We start from the raw sequence: 13,539 nt of genomic DNA, 5'->3' as shown, positions 1-13,539 counted from the left end.
TGTCCTTGACCCTTCTAGGACAGCCTCTCTCTCCAGCACTGTAATCTTCTCCTTAATAAGTACTGCCATCACCTCCTTTCTTTCCGTCCCTATCTTTCCTGAACACCTTAGGCTAGAAATTTATTATAGTCCAGGAAAGGGTGGTATCTTTAGAAAAGTTTGAGAATTAGCAGCAGACTAATTACATCGCTGGAGCTGGCTTCCGTCAGCTGTGCATCTGCTCTCCCTGTTGCTCTCTGGTTGAGGTGCAATGGAAAGTGGCGACAATTAATTTTGCAGATTGGGTGCCCGGTGAGCGTTTCATACTCACTGACGTCATGATCTGCCTGGCGTTGAAGTCCCTGGTGGTACCTCGTACTGGCGGCGCAACGGAGAGGCTGGATTTGCCGTGTGGTGCCAGATTCACCTCGCCCCAGCGCTACTGCATCATTGCCCCATTACTGCCCTCTGCAGGCGCTAATGGAAAGTGCTAACCTACTGAATTTTTCCCTCCTTATATCCAGGAATATTTAGTATCCAATCCTGCCCTTTTTTGAGCCAGGCCTCCGCTATTGCCACGACATCATATTCCCATGTGGCTATTTGCACCTGCAGCTCACCAACCTTATTTACCGTCTTAAGTGCTCCATTTATTTTGGTCAAAAACAGCTCTGCTTACTCACTAGCTTGCACCTTGTTAAGATACACTGAACACCAAAAACAAACATAGGTAAGTAAGTAATACCTCATTAATGTTTGACAATTTTTTGTACTTAAACCCTTCTAATCTCCTCTAAGTGGTGTGAGGTTGCAGTTTTTACTAAGCAGTAAATAAAGCTGCAGATCGGAGTGGCACTGGAAACAACTGGGCATAATGTCACTACATGGAAGGAACATGCTTGTTATATAGTAAAGTACCATAATAGTGCTACCACGTTCTACCATCATGTGAAGAGGGCAAATTGCATTTGCATGAATGCGCCCGCTGTCTGTAAGTGGTGGGGATTGCAATAGTATAGTAAAGATTCCAAAATGTATGGGGGTGATACGGGTCTTGCAAAACAGGCAATAGCAAATTGGAAACCCACTTTATACTCTGCCCTTGTCTTCAATGGAAACAAAAATTGGGCAGGATGTAAAATTGGAGGCAGAGTCACTATCACCTGTTTAGTGCTGCTGCTCAAGACCAACTTCACTCCCTAGATTTCTTCCTGTATTTATAGAGTACTGCAGTTCTATGGAGGAAATTGTTACAAAGCCAGAAAGGATTAAACCACCATAGAAGAGGATTTAGCTTTTCCTCTTCGGTGGATCTTCAGCTGCAGCTTTAAAGTCCATAAGTGGCAGAAGGCAGAGGGTGATGGTGGAAGGTTGTTTTTGCGACTGGAAGCCTGTGTCCAGTGGGGTACCGCAGGGATCGGTGCTGGGTCCCTTGCTGTTTGTGGTCGACATTAATGATTTGGATGTGAATGTAAAGGGTATGATCAGTAAGTTCGCAGATGACACGAAAATTGGTGGGGTGGTAAATAGCGAGGAGGGAAGCCTCAGGCTACAGGACGATATAGATGGGTGGGTCAGATGGGCGGAACAGTGGCAAATGGAATTTAACCCTGATAAGTGTGAGGTGATGCATTTTGGACGGACTAACAAGGCAAGGGAATACACAATGAATGGTAAGACCCTAGGAAAGACAGAGGATCAGAGGGGCCTTGGTGTGCATGTACATAGATCCCTGAAGGCAGCAGAACAGGTGGATAAGGTGGTTAAAAAGGCATATGGGATACTTGCCTTCATTAGCCGAGGCATAGAATATAAGAGCATGGAGGTTATGATGGAGCTGTACAAAATGCTGGTAAGGCCACAGCTGGAGTACTGTGTGCAGTTTTGGTCGCCACACTATAGGAAGGATGTGATTGCTTTGGAGAGAGTGCAGAGGAGATTTACCAGGATGTTACCTGGGCTGGAGCGCTTCAGCTATGAAGAAAGACTGGACAGGCTGGGGTTGTTTTCCTTGGAGCAGAGAAGGCTGAGGGGGGACCTGATTGAGGTGTACAAAATTATGAGGGGCATAGATAAGATAGATAGTAAGGAACTTTTCCCCTTAGTAGAGGGGTCAATAACAAGGGGGCATAGATTCAAGCTAAGGGGCAAGAGGTTTAGAGGGGATTTGAGGAAAACTTTTTCACCCAGAGGGTGGTTGGAATCTGGAACTCACTGCCTGAAAGGGTGGTAGAGGCAGGAACCCTCACAACATTCAAGAAGCATTTGGATGAGCACTTGAAATGCCATAGCATACAAGGCTACGGACCAAATGCTGGAAAATGGGATTAGATTAGACAGGACTTGATGGCCGGTGCAGACGCGATGGGCCGAAGGGCCTCTTTCTGTGCTGTATAACTCTATGACTCTATGGCCTAGAAATTGGGTTGGTAGCGCCGGCGCTGAGCGCCTAAAGAGACCTAGAATTGGGGTGAAGCCCTATGTTGGGGCGAGCGCTATGAAGATAGCGCCAACTCAGATATTGACTATACATTTAGCGCCTGCGCTAAGTGTTTGCGCGCACCCGCGAGCGCAAGCAGCTGATGACGTCATTTCAGTGTGCAACGCCTTTTAGGAGCACCTGAGCGCATATTGGGTGGTGCCCGGAGCCTTAGCGCCCAGCGCTATTAGTGACAGTTCGAGGGAGAGCTAACAGGCCCTTCTCGGAGTAGGGCGGCGCTATTTAAAGGGGACAGCTCTAGTGCAGAATCTTCTGCCACTTGGCCTGCTCATTGCGATCGCTGCTAGAGAGAGTTGGCGAGCTAATGTGGAGCGGAGTTCTGGGAATTTAGCTTTACAGTACTTGGGCCCATCAACCCTGTCCGAAGCACTTGCACCACTACACCTAAAAGCCTTTTGACCAACTGGCATCGGAATGGGAGCTTGTTTGGAGGGCGACGGCCTCATCACACAACACTGTGAAGGGGCAGAGAGACGGCGGGAGAGAGGGCCGGGATTGGCCAGAATGAGGAGGGACAATGGAGGTCGCCCAATCCGACGGGATGCTGCGAGGGTCTTTAGGCAGCAGGTGACAAGCCTTGACATGTCGGAGTAGCAGTGTTTGCGAAGGCTCCGAATCTGGAGGGACATTGTTACTGATCTGTGCCACCTGCTTGGTCAGCATCTGCAGCCGCGTGAATGCTGCAGAACCTCTCTGTCCGTTATGGCTAAACTGACTGATGGCCTCCATTTTTATGGCAACGGATCCTTTCAGTCAGCCATTGGGGACAATGCGACTGTCGCTCAGGCTGCAGTCCGCTGTTGCATCCGGCAAGTGACAGATGCCCTTTATAGGTGAACGCGTCAATTCATTACCTTCCCTCGGACCCTGCACAAGCAGGCGGAGGAGGAGGAGTATGAGGAGGTGGAGGAGGAGGAAGAGCAGGCGGAGGAGGAGGAGGAGGAGGAGGAGGAAGATGCAAGGGCTGCTGAAAGTGGAAGGTCCATTCGTCAGAGGCTCCTCTGGACTCGTGTCGACACCCCTGTGGCGGAATGATGAGAGTCTTAACTCATGCGCACTTTGGATGTTTGAGGGCCTCTGAATGCCAGCATCACTGAAAGTAGTCACATGCACCATGCAACATTGAAACTTCTGTTTATTGACACAAAAGTCTTTCATTACAGCTAAACAACGTAATGTGAGCACAAACCATAACTTGCAAAATAAATGTTAACTGTTCGGCCAAGCTGCAAAACTCAACAAACCTCAGCAAATATAACAGCAGGTGAGGGTGTCCTTGAATTTGGACAAACAACCGTCTCAGCACCTCCCTCTACAACTGGCCCCTTCAGGGAGAACAACTTCTCTTCTGCGCCCAGCCCCTTCCCTCCCTGCTGCTCCTATGTAATTGGACCCCAGTGGCGGGCTCAAGGCTGGGGGACGCCTCCTGACTGTCTGGAAGCGCAGAAGCCCCTGAGGGGCGGCCTGGCCGACCTCTGGGCTTGGAGGGTGCGGATGCAGGATGCTTGCTGTGACCATGGCTGGGAGCAGTGTGGCCTGCAGGTGGTGGCAGCTGCAATGCAGGCGTCCCAGTGCTGGCATGTGCAATGCTCTCCTGCCGAGAGAGGACACCTGCACCATGGTCGGACGACACACTGGCTATCTGAGGGGAGCGGCTCGGCTCATCCGCCACAATCGCATGCTCCACTGATTCCTGGCCTTGTACGGGACTGGAAGAGCCCGGGGTGATCCTATCTGATGCAGAGAGGGTGGCTGCAGTGAGAGATCGCGTTGCGTCAATCTGGCTGTGGAGGAGCCCAGCAAGTGACTGCATGGCAACAGTGAGGACCTGTGTGCCAGGTGCCAGTGCTTCGGAGAAGGCCTGGACAGTTCTTCCCATGGCTTCGGACAAGGCAGGTGCTGACCGCTCCACTGCCTCGGACAAGCCCTGCACAGACCTTTCCAGGGATTGTCCAAAGCCCTGAACAGTCCTTTCCATTGCCGACTCAAAGCCGTGGACAGTCCTCTCCATTGTTGGGCCGAAGCCCTGGATAGTCCTGTCCATTGTGGCCCCAAAGCCCTGGATAGACCTGTCCATAGTTTCCCCGAACACCTGGAGAGTCCTCTCCATTGTTGCCCCAAAGCCCTGCAGAGTCCTCTCCATTGTTGCCCTGAAGTCCAACATACTCCTAGCCAATGAATCTATTGACTCAAGCATCTTCTCCACTGCAGCCATCAGCTCCGTGTGTCTGACCCGGGCCTGTTTGCTCATCTCAGCCAGGCGACGGACCTCATCTGCACTCTGTGCAGCAGTCATGACGACCTGCCTTGCCCTGCGGGGAGACGGTGGCCGAACTTGCCTATCCCCCGTGCGTTGCTGCATGCCCCTTGGTCCGGCAACTGGTTCATCCTCAGAGCCACCCCCCCCTCCCCTCCAGGGGACTACTATCCCCAGTCTGCAGATGTCTCAGCTCCCCGGATTCTGCAGCGGCTGGTCCGGATTCCTCCTGGTCCTCGCCTCCGGTGGCACTGGCACTGGCAGCTTCAGCGCGTTGAGCCCGAGTTGGTGCTGCTTCATCTGAAAGTGGGAGGTGAAAGAGTGGCTTTAGCAAAAGGACAGCTTTGCTGAAAGGCATGCCAGATTGCGGCAAGGCTCTGACATGGCTGCACACTGAGGATGCATGCTGGCGGGGGGACCAAGTGGAAGGCAACAGGTGAAAAAGCTGAGAGTCTTACCCTCGCTGTCGGTAATGGGGTCGGCAGATGCAGTGGTCACAGGACCAGACAGACGTCCTCCAAGTATCTGGTGCACTCTCTCCTCCAGATCCGTGAGAGTGACCACTTGTGCAGGTCCGCCACCGGTTCGACGCTGCTCCTTTCGAATCATCGCCAGCTTGGACTGCAGGGGAAAGAAGGGGAGGTTCTGTTACACGATGCCTTGAGACCTCATCGCATGCCCCCCATGGTGCAAGAGCCCTTACATCAGGCCTTGAGACATCAGTCCATGTGTGTGCCCAGAAAGGGCCATGGGTGCATACTGACAGATGGCCATTGGCGCATCATTGCAGCAGGGTGCCCGAAGTCAGATGCAGATGGAGGGAAGCACAAGTTTGGTAAACCATCACTTACCCTAACGATCCGTGTGAGGTCGTTGAATTTCTTCCTGCACTGAACAGGGGTCCTGGTCACCATGCTGCTGGAGTTCACCCTCACAGCAACCTCCCTCCAAGATCGTCGATAAGCCTTCTGATTCGGCCTCTTGCCATTATCCGGATACAGGACCTCTTGACGGTGTTCAACTGCAGCCACCAAGTGGTCCAGAGCCTCAGTGCTGAAGCGCTCTGCTCTCTGCCTAACCTTCTCCATGATGAACAAGTTTGTACCGCCAGACAAGGGCGAGCGCCGAATCTGAGGCCTACAGGGCGTTGGGTGTTGAAGCTCAGGCTGACTGACCTACCCCTTTAAGAGCCGGCCGGCGCCTGGAGGTCTCGTGCTTTCCCGTAATTGAGTTCACCTGCGCTGCACCCGTCCGCGGCGAAATTGAGTAGCGCCTGACCTTTTGCGCCTTAAGAGCACCGTGCAATGGCTGATTTAGCGCCTCAATCCTCTTTGGGGGCGATGCAACCCAATATCGCGCCAGGCGGCGATAAGTTTCGTCTGGCTATAAACTTTGCGCATCGCCAGTTCTAACGCCTCAAGCGGGGCTATACCCAATTTCTAGGCCTATGACTCTTTAACATCTAGAATTGCTTAGGCAACCAAAAATATCTGATCCTCAGTCCTGTGCACAAGTCTCACTATATGATATAAATTCATCCAGCTTCACGATCCTCTTGAATAGACTGGAATGGCCAAATATTGACAGCTTCAAATCCTGGCTTCAGTTCATCACTCATGCCCTCATAGATGATTATTCAGTAAGCGTATAAACAAGAATCCAAATTCACAATAATCTTAAATCACTGAGCATGAGTCAGACTTCTATTATTTTGTTTTGTGGTAGCAATTGTGCGAGCCAGCACAAATGGCATTGTGCATCCACCGATTGAACACAAGATGCAAATGGGGTGGAAGTGAGATTAAAATGCATGCTAATGAACCGTGCTGTGTTTATACAGGGGTAGAGTCAATGCACAATTCTAAGGATACAATTTAAATGGCTAGTGACCAAACAACAACAGTACCAGCAACCTTCCGAAAGAAGGAAAAAGTATGTTAACAAGAAGCTAACACTCTGAAGGGTAAGGAGGAACTATTTCGCTTCTGTGTGACTCCACTGCTTCTTGTAAAATCAAGAAATCAACAAATTGGGGGTTTCACCCTGTATTCCACCACAGAGCAACATTTTTCTATGGAAATCACTCAGATTTCCTATTTCAATCTGCAAATAAAGTTGCCTACAGCACTGCAAGGGTTGGAGATTCAATGAATAAGTTGGTACTATCTCCATTTGATCTATGTCCAGGAAAAAGCTTATTGCTGGACAGGGGTATACACGGATATATTCGTAATTTATTAGCATCCATTTATTTTTATTCGTTCATGGGATCTCGGCGTTGCTGGCAAGGCCAGCATTTATTGCCCATCTCTAATTGCCCTTGATTAAACCACCATAGTGGTGGTGAGTGATGTAAGCCCCCAAAGTGCGGACCAAGTGATATACAAGGTCAACGTCACCGGCTTGTTGCAAGAAAGACAGACCAAATAATTGAAGTCACAATGGTTTATTCAGGCCTGGGGAGAACCTCTCACGCCCCTACGTGAGTCCAACTCCAACGAGCCATTCAAAGATACACATATTTATACACACTTTGCCAGCCATACCTCCTCGGAGATCCAATCAATTTAAAAGTTTACACATTAATCACTATCTGGGAGTGACTGTTCATACAAAGGTAACACATAATACAAGTTTTGTTTCCCTGTAAATGAGTCATGCCTGTCTTGCCCCTGTAAGTTTCATTTCACTGAAAATGAGTCATGCTTGTCTTGCCCCTGTAAGTTTTGTTTCTCCTCTGAACTTGCAAGTTTTGTTTCTGCAAGTCAAGCATAGGTATGGCTAGTATATTTCATCCTGGAACATTCTGTGGCTTCGCCCGTTATAAACCTGCTTTTCTGTAGGTGAATCCTGTCTTGCCCTTTTTATGTCCAATTTTTAATATCTTACTTCAACCCCCCTTTTGACCTTTTGGACAATTGTTCCAATACAGGTCAGCATGTATTTCCACTTCCTGGTGTCTGCCTGAGCATGCACTCTCTGGCCTTCTACCAGTCTAGGTAATACATGTGTATATACGCTATCAATCTGGAGGCCAACTTCCCCCCACGCAGTATGGTGGTCTTTCCTTTGTACATTCATTCCGGTGTAACCATTCCCGGGGCCCCTTAGACCCTGCATTAATGGTTTAGGCTTTCCGTTCAAGCTTGTCCTTCATTCCCACAGCGGGTGTGTGACGTGCCCTTTCGAGACTGTCATCACTCACCAATCCTTATTCTGCCACCTCCGTCTTACGGTTGGCCGGCCTGGTCATTAATTACCATACCCAATTAATCACTTGTAATTTCAGGGCTTCAGATCAAGTCCTACACCATTTGCCTTGGAGAGGTGGAGGAGTTTCCCATAATTAACTTCTCAACCTCCCTTCCTTTAGTTTCAGCTTCTGTCACGGCACCAATTTCGGCTTTACTTATTCTGGTGCAGAGGCACTTGAGCAGCAAAAATACACAATATATTGTAATAACAATCACGAGGAATATCATTATGCCTTGTATCACTGAGGTGCCCAACGTCCCCGACCATCCTGATCCCCAATTATCAAAATAGGAGGAGGTGGGGGAGTTCCTAGTTTTCCTGGCCAGTTCTTATATGTGGTTGGCGAGAAGCTTTGTTAAGTCGATCAATAATTGTATTGATTGTTTCTGCATGGGGGGCTACTATCTCTTCCACCCCCAACAATTGCATTATTGTTTGTTTTCCTGCCAGTGCCAATTGCTGGCTATTTCCAGTGGCTTGTTTTAGTAGCTTCTCTACTCCTTTGTTTACTCCTTCTATGTCCAGGCTATTAACTGTTGCTAACCCGGCCGCATGTCCTGCTCCGGCCATTTCCAACACTCCCCGTTTCTTACATCTTTGTAAGATAGATTTTCCCTGTGGACCCTCTAATTGTTTTACCCACAGGGAGTTCCATATCACGGGCATCTCAAAAGTACTCATATTAATGGCAAGATTAATAACTCTATGTGTCACACTAAAATACACTTCATCTTATTACTAATCCCCCTCGACAACGGCAATACTTATGTTCATCCCTAGGATCAAGGCGAGGACGTTCCACCTCATTCCGGATGTCCAGTGTTCCTGTAATTACAAAAAGGGGGGCTGGTCGTCACCAGCCAATCAGAATTATTCTATTCTTATCTGTTCTATCAGTTCAAACTGCTGTACATCTTGTTCGTTTCTTGGTCTGTGGCTCTGTTTCCAGATATACTTGAAGATGCAAACCACGGGGTATAATATTAACATCCCGCACAGCCCTATCATTGATATGTGTAGTAACTCCCCTTCCCATTCTTTATACCTTCTAGCATACTCCTCACTCTCCTCAAAAGGCACCATCTCTGGCTTACTCATTGTCTTTGTTATATATCTTTAACTGAGTCCAGTGCTTCCATCTTCCTTTACCCGTTCCGGACTCATCTATACAAGCGCATGTGTTACTGTTCATCAATACCTCTTATGGTCCTGACCATCTGGGTGCTAGCCCTGGTTTGGCTGGTATTATTTTTTCCATCACCTTGCTACCTATTGTTGGGACCTCCTTCTGGTCGTCCCGTGTATCCTGTTCTAGATCCCGTATAATCTGTTGGTCTTTGGCCTTATGCTTCTAACTATCTGCATAGATTTATCTTTGGGTAACAGGACAGCCTCCCCAGCAGCCTTCTGGCCATTTGAGATGGTGCTGCAATTGGTTTATAAGATAACTTCCATTTATCAAATCATAATTTTCCTTCTATCACTATGGGGAAATATTAACTTAACATTACGAAACTTACATTTAATAATGTCCAATATCTTTAAATTTTATTCAGTAATACTGAAGTTGTTGCTTGGTGAACGTAAACAGCTGTCAGTGGAAAGGGTTAACTCCTTTGCAGGCTTTTGAAGGTGGAGCAAAACATTATTGCGTCACTTCACGTAACTTAAAAAAAAACATTCCCGATCGAAAAAGACAGTTGTGTTTTCACACTTTAACTAAATACCAACACTTGGGCTTCATTGGTCAGATTCCCTTTCTCAGCTGCCCGTGAAGTGCGTTCCTTGGTCAGAATCTATTTGTAAGGGTACCCCCCTTTGATCAAATCCTGTATAGGCTGGGCCATTTCTGCATATTCTGGGATAAAGTTCTGGCAATAATTAAATAGCCCTAATACCTGCTTGACCCCCTCCCCTCTCTGGTGCGGTCCCTTCCTGCTGCCATCGCTAGCTGCTTGTAAGTACGGGACTGTGATAAATCAAAACACGCAGCCAGTGATTGCGTGCTGTTCCCCTTGGTCCTAATGCCCCTCCCATCTGTTTTCGGGCATTTGTCTCTTCCCTTGTGTTATTATGTATCCTAGGTAGATTTTTTCGTCCTTCCCTACCTGTACCTTTCTAGGGTTTAACTTTAGTCCCGCATTCTGTAGGGCCCCCAGTACCGTAGTCAATTAAATATTGTAGAGGGACCTGCCACTATCGGATGTTCTTGTGGAGTGGTGTTATCTTATTCAATTTGGACTACACCAATTTACACCAACCAGAATTTTACTGTGGCCACAATGAAAGTCTGGTTTTAATAGGTTAATTTACCTCATAACTCCAAGGTTAAATCTTAGACTGAAACTTAATCTTTTGTTAAACAAATTGTTTTGTTCTTCTCAGATTTTTTTTTACATGCCAGCTTAAATTAGTTCAAAGTTTTTTTTCCCCCAATTCTGGGGGCACAATCTTATTCGCACATTCTTAAAACTTCCAAAATCCAAGACAAGACAAAAGGGTTAAATGCTTTATTTTAACACATAAGTGGGTGGAGCTAAAACACACAACAGACATTTTTCTTTTTAAGGACAGACTTTCAGACAAAGGAATATTGTAACTTCTTAAACATTCATAGTCAGGAAAACATTCACACTTTAACACACAATTTCATACAGCCTGAAATTCCAGCGTATTTTTAAGGTTCCTTTCACTCCGCAAATCTTGTGTTTTATTTGTCTTGGTACAGATGCTAATAACTTCCATGTTGGTAAAGCTTTAAGTTTATTTTTTTTTATTTTTAAATCAGTGACTCAGCAACTTTCCCTGGCTTTCCAAATCCCTGTTTTTTTTCCCATCCTTTGCTGAGTTTTCAAATTGGTTAGCCTGCAAATTAGATCTTTTTCCTTCTTTATCTCTCCCTTCTATTTCGATTGTCCCCTCCACCAAGCCCTTTGGCTCTCTGCACCGTCTTTTTAATTTTTTTTTATCTACCAGGAATCGGGTTATAGAATCCAGATCCCCCCACAGTGGGGAATCCTCCTTTCCATCTCCTTTTTTGTCATGATTCGATATTCACTCGTCTCACTTTATATATCTAATAATACTTAATTCATGTTGTTGGTAAATTAGATTTGTACGCTACGTTGTTCGCCACTATAGCGTTAACTTAGTTAGTTCCTTACTTCCTGCCAATCACTCCATTTCATTCAACACACACACCAACTCTTTAGTCACGAGATTTTGATACTGTGGGGTCTGTAACTCCTGACATCCTACTTGATCCTGGCCATCACATGGGACTACTGTCCTCTTAATTCCAGCTCAGGCTAGGCTTTAGGGACAGACCTCACCTGTAGTGTATGTATCTTTAAGAGCCCCTGTGTACTGTAATACTGGTAGTGACCACTTGGGTATATAAGCCTGTATAGCGTCTTGTATCTTTTAGTTTACCTCCAGACTTTGTTCAGTAAACACCTGTTAAACCAACTCCTGCATTCCGTGTCTCCATTAACACACGGATACAACAGTGGTGACGAATTGGAAATGGACTTACCTGCAATTCGGCAGCACCTCAAGGAGATCGATTCCTCAGACGAAGGTCGAAGAAAAAAAAAAAGAAAAAAAAGAAAAAAACTGTGGTTTCACCAGCTAGCCGGGCTGGTGGCAGGTACTGCACTAATCCTTCCTGGGCGGCGGGCCGGGGCTCGATCGGGTGGCTCTGCAGCGGGGCCGAGCAGTGAGTCAGAAGGCGGAGGCAAACAGAGATGGAGGGTGGAGCACTCGGGAGACGGCCGGCGCTGCAAAGCAGGTCAGCATTCGGACCAAGCAGAGGGAGGGAAAAGTCCCAGAGAGTCCGGCGGGAACAAGTCTCCAACTATTAAAAATATCTGTGTAAATAAAAACCGCGGAGAACAGCGTTGTCAGCAGTGGCAGCGGCGGGAAAGCACGGGAGGCGCCACTTTTTCTCGGCAGGGAAGAAAGGAAAGCGCGGGAGGCGCCATTTTTGATTTTCAGGATGCCTAAGACTGGCAATATTATTGCTTTCGATAGTGATATAGAGGATTGGACCACATATGTGGAAAGACTGGAGGTATATTGCACAGCGAATGAAGTAGAGGATGATAAAAAGGCATCGGTACTTCTAAATCTGATGGGCGCAAGGACATACGGGCTGTTACGAAACTTAATGACTCCAGCCAAACCGATGGACAAGAATTTTAAGGAGATTGTTGATACCCTACAGCAGCACTTAAACCCAACACCGCTGCTGATAGCGGAACGATTCAAATAATTCAGGAGGAATCAGCACAAGAATGAAAGCAACGCTGATTACCTCACCGAATTAAGAAAGCTGTCAAAGCACTGCCAATTCGGGGCAGGACTGGCAGATTCTCTATGAGACAAATTCGTCTGCAGTCTCCTAAGTGAAGGAACACAGAAAAGGCTACTTTCTGAGAAAGATTTGACACTGGACAAGGCTTTCAGTGTGGCTGTATCATACGAAGCAGCAGCAAGAGGAGCTGCAGAGATAAAGCAAAAGCCACAGGACTTCGGCACCCATGAAATGACATGGGGTTTCGAGAGATGTTATCGCTGCGGCAGATCCACCCATGACCAGAGGGACTGCTGGTTCAAGGACAAAGCATGCAGGCAATGCAGAAAGATGGGACACATTGCACGTGTATGCCGATCTGGAAACAAAAAATCCACTGACAGAAAAAAATCAATAAGGAAAAGTACAGAAAGGTACAAATGATGACGGACAGTAGCTCCGAAGACCAGAAGAGCGATAGCGACTCCAGAAACAAGAGACTAAGCTGTCTCAAATTACATAATGTAATTGCCAAAGAAGATTACCAGACCATTTGGGTTACCCTCATGATAGCGAGGTCCCCAGTTAAAATGGAGCTAGATACAGGATCAGCTCTGACCGTCATAAGTCGACGGGATTACGAGCGGCTATTTCCGCATATACCTTTGAAAGACACATCCATTATCTTGAAGACATATACGGGGCAGAAAGTATAACCTAGAGGGAAAATAAGGGTGTCTGTTGTATACAATGGCAAGGAAATACAGAAGTTGTATTTATACATTCTGCAAGATGGTGGTCCACCGCTGTTGGGACGTGAATGGATCAGGAAGATACGTTTAGACTGGCACTCCATTCAGGCACTGACGGTGACCAGTAAGAAAAAAAATGATGATGACGTCATGCCTGAACGATTAAAAGACATCTTGGCCAACGCCAAAGAAGTGTTTCAACAGGAACTAGGAACCTTGAAAGGCGTCACCGCCTCAATAAAAGTGGAAGATGCGGCAATTCCCATGTTTTTTAAGGCAAGGCCGGTGCCATACGCAATTCGTCCAGCAGTCGAGGCAGAGCTGGAGAATTTGGAAAAGGCAGGCGTCTTATCCAAGGTAGATTGGAGCGAGTGGGCAACACCCATCGTCCCGGTCATGAAGAAAACATTGAATAATGATAAATCTGAAGAACAGAGAAAGATTCGCATCTGTGGGGACTTCAAGGTGACTGTAAACCCGGTCCTTCACATGGTACAGTATC

This window comes from Somniosus microcephalus, chromosome 2 (assembly GCF_052327205.1).
Source record: "Somniosus microcephalus isolate GS21.2 chromosome 2, FLI_Smic_1.0, whole genome shotgun sequence".
In the NCBI taxonomy this organism is placed as follows: domain Eukaryota; kingdom Metazoa; phylum Chordata; class Chondrichthyes; order Squaliformes; family Somniosidae; genus Somniosus; species Somniosus microcephalus.
Note: the sequence above shows the minus strand (reverse complement) of the source record.